Below are 3,961 nucleotides of genomic sequence, written 5' to 3'. Positions count from 1 at the left end.
AGCCATTTTTTTTTCATCCAAAAAACCTACCTCTTTATAAAAATAAAATATTATAAAGTGATTAAATTAATTTTTATATCCTAATATATCAATATAATAATTTATAATCCAATATATATATAGAAAAATATTTTTTCATAATTGAAAAACTTTTATAAAGTAATCAGAAAAACAGGAAATAGTTGCCACAGAAAATAATGCATATCTTGTATACAACATCACTGTTATCTGCAATTTGTATGTACCATCTTTAGCCTACAGCTTCTAAAGTTTACAGGTTATTGTAAGATAGAAAACCTGAAAACATTTAAACAAAAAGAAAATTTACATTCCAATGTAAAAAAAATGAAAAAAAAGAAGTCATTTTGGTATAAATCAAATTCCTCCATTACAAATGACCATTCCCCTTGTGCACAACAGTGGTTCTTTCATAACCAAATGTCATCAACAAAAATGGGGGCCTTGCTTGCTTCTCTGCATTCCATGGCATATATGAAAATATCTGTGTGTTATGGTTACTGAGGAAAACATTCAGCTTCACAATAAGTTGCACCATCAAATATCTAGCTGATCAAGATCAATCGTGTTTGCAAAATTTCTTATCAGATCCTTTCGAACATCCACCTATTAAAAGCAGAAATTGTTTAAAAAGAAAAACAAGAAAGATTACAATAATAAAAATTTATTGGTGATTCAACTATAGAAATTGATTCTCTTAAACTTTTACATGACTTTGTTCCCTGTGATCTGTCATCTCTCTACTAATTTCAAAGGTGGAATCCAAACAATACATGAGATATCCATATGAAATAGTAAATAAAATCTAAGAATAGTCAATCAGGTAGCATATGAATTACCAATTTACTTTTAAGTGCGAAAATTATAATTTCATATCTAAAGGTGCGAAAATTGAATTACCAACTTACCTCCTGCTGTAAAGCCTCATCAAGCTCTTGTTTATCATCAGGAGTAGTGATGTCTTTGGCGTACAGCTGAGATAAACAATTCCAGATCCTAAAAAAACATTAAAATTAAATTTTAACCATTCTAAGTAATTAAAAATGTTGTTCCCTTAACGTCCAGATGCAACATTCAAAATGGTTACATTGGTTTAACAGAGAACTTGGCTATGACTTCAGAACAAGCACCACAAAGATTTGAAACTATTTGTGCTGCCCTAACTTAGAATTTTAGGAACATGAAGCTCACCACCAAGATCTCGAATGCCTTTGAACTTTGTACGTAGATCCCTGTCCGTCCCTTCAGACACAACGAATATGAGAGATTCATACCAGCAGCATATCCCTATTACGGAGCAGCATTTTCAATGGAAAGTATCTTCCTCTCATTCTCATACATTGCTATAAATTTGCCAATTTTGACTAGTTGGCACCTAATGTAATGGTAACTATTTGACTGTGACGCAGATGGCAGGTTTCTTCATCTTCACTGTTGTTCATCTATATCACAAGTAGTTGTAAACCCTTTGATCCAAGATAATGTAGTATGTAGCACCATAACGATTGGATTTAAATGCTGAGATTGAAAATTTTGACTAGGATATAAAATGCAAATTTCTAATTATTTATAAAAGTGATTCCAAACCAGCTAACATGCTCTTATCCATGATTCAACAAGGGATTTTGGAGAAGAAATTCAAACATAAGGAACGAAATTGAAACCAGTTAACTAATAATAATATAGGATGAAACTAAAGACCAAAAAGAAATAGAAAGCAAACAAAACTTAAATAAAGATGAAGCAGAAATTTGTGCAGAAGATGAAGCTAAAGACCTTGTAGTTCTTCTAAGAATTTGTGCAGCTTCCTCTGAATTCATATTTCCTCTGATAAAATCAACAATGGAATCATCAATTTGGAATCAAAAGTGATCAAAAGCACTAATAAAAATTAAATAAGTAAGAGTGATCAGAAGCACTAATAATATGCCTTATAATAAAAAATAATATGCATAATAAACTAAATTCACTAATGAAACCAGCAAGAGTGATCAAAAGCACTAATGAAGCAGAGCAGTTTTTTAAGAATTAGCAAGGAAAGAAAACTAGAGATGATAATAACATAAAGCTAAGGCCTGTAACATCTTTGCTCAGCATAACCAACTAGCAGTGAGATATGAAAACAAATGAGGCATAGACACTAGATAGAAGTTTCAGAAGAACAAAATTTTCCATTCCCAAACAAACAAAATCTTCTCCCACAAAGACTTGAAAAACCCTCTACTTCTATTCTCCATCAAGGAAAACGTAAATAAATGACCATTTTCTTCCTGTTCCACAACTTAAAAGACAGTACTACCAACAACAAAAGAATCAACAACAATTAAGATCATCCCTGCTCTAAACACACACATAAAAAAATTCTGGTCCAATCAAACTAGACATATTTGAACTGTATCAACTCTTCTAGTAATCAAGTCATCTCTTAGTAGTGAAAATGCTCCTCAAAGATAGTTTTATATTTTATGACATTCACAATGCTGCAAACCCAGCACCTTATTTCATAGAGAAAAGTCTAAACCAAAAGTATTCCAACTACATCGAGTCTTCTAGACTTCTACTAATCTGCTAAAAGTTCTAAAACTCAGTTCACTAGGAACAAAGATTCTCAAAGCTTTTTTCCTGTAGCAATATTAATTACCTATATGAGATTCATCATGTTAGCAGAAAGGACACTAATAACATCAAAATCGTGTGACTGCAAACACCTAAAGAGCCTCTGCAGAAAGAAAAATGAGTCAGTTTAAAAATAAAAAAATATTCATGATCATGCATGCACATTGCACAATAACTAAAGATCACCAAATTAGTAATGACAAAAAGAATAAAAATAGTCATCTACAACCACATTTAGATCCTTCTGCAACTCACACCTGATTAGTAAGGCTACAAAGATATCACAGGAAGAAGTTCCAGGCTTCTTTAGTTTTCAGATGAATTCCTAGTTTATATGATTAAGGAGAATTTAAATTGGTTATCAAATTTCCATGTAAAACACCCAAAGCAAAGAAAACATAACCAAAAAAAGCATCAGAAAGGAATATAGCTTGAAGCAAGAAATTGAAAGCAACCACTATGTTCAAGGAATACATATGAACCAAGACGTAAATCAAAATATTTCAGTGTGAAACCTGTTCTTTTCACTAATTTTTCCTTAAGATGTTAAACTAATTGAAAACCTAAAATTCGAACCTAAAACCCGAAAAATTCACAGAACCAATTGAAAATTGATACATACTTTCTCTATCTTAATTAGACGTTGCAGTTCATCATCACTATCAAAACCATACCCACCTTCGAACTGAAAAGTGAGACCGAGTTAGAGAATGAGCGAGAAAGGGAGGATACAGAACAGAGAATGTTTACCTGGTGACAGAGGATACGACGATGGTGATGAGCGGCGACACAACGGCTTGGCGACAGAGCACGACGGCGGCGAGACATCCCTTCGACCTCCTCGGCGGCAGCACAGCAGCCCGACGATGGCAGAACAGCGATGGCAACAAGCCCTAGCAGCGGCGGTGGAGCTTCAGTGGCGACGAAGCACCCCCTTCTTTTTTCCTCCATCGCGTTTTCTCTTTTCCTCGAGCGCTCTCTTTCTCTCTGGTGCTCGACAACGACGGCGGCGGAGCCCTAGCCGGTGTCATCCTTTCCTACCTTTCCTCTCTTCTCTTCTTCTTCCCGTTCTCCCCCTTTCGGATTTCTTCCCTCTTTCGTGTGTGTGTGTGGAGTGAGGATGATGGTGTATGTCGCGTGAGTGAGGGTGACTGGGTGAGGTTAAATTTTTTCTAAGTGGGGGTGACTGGGTGTGTTGTGCGCGAAAGGGTTGGCTAAGGTGAAGGTTATGCGTGAAGGTGATGAGAATGGCGAAAGGATGAGCTTCTGGAGGAAAGAGGGTTTGTTGTGCGCGAAGTGGGCTGTGCATGTGTTCTTCTGGAGGGAA

The 3,961-nt window shown here is 35.2% G+C and overlaps 2 long non-coding RNA genes across 2 annotated transcripts in view; both read right to left on the bottom strand.

Annotated features, from left to right (window-relative positions):
- Positions 1–3,053, bottom strand: part of LOC110270632 — a 24,352-nt gene extending 21,299 nt beyond the window's left edge. Inside the window, exon 1 of the long non-coding RNA XR_002360272.1 lies at positions 2,660–3,053. This is a non-coding gene — a long non-coding RNA (uncharacterized LOC110270632). The remainder of the gene's footprint in view (positions 1–2,659) is intronic.
- LOC110270633 lies at positions 351–1,015 on the bottom strand. Its single transcript, XR_002360273.1, has 2 exons — positions 927–1,015; positions 351–624 (listed from the first exon to the last, which is right to left on the bottom strand). It is a non-coding gene; the product is annotated as an uncharacterized LOC110270633 (long non-coding RNA).

Source organism: Arachis ipaensis, chromosome B04 (assembly GCF_000816755.2).
Source record: "Arachis ipaensis cultivar K30076 chromosome B04, Araip1.1, whole genome shotgun sequence".
Classification (NCBI taxonomy): domain Eukaryota; kingdom Viridiplantae; phylum Streptophyta; class Magnoliopsida; order Fabales; family Fabaceae; genus Arachis; species Arachis ipaensis.
The sequence above is the reverse complement of the archived record's forward strand: the minus strand, read 5'-3'. Positions and strand labels throughout refer to the sequence as shown.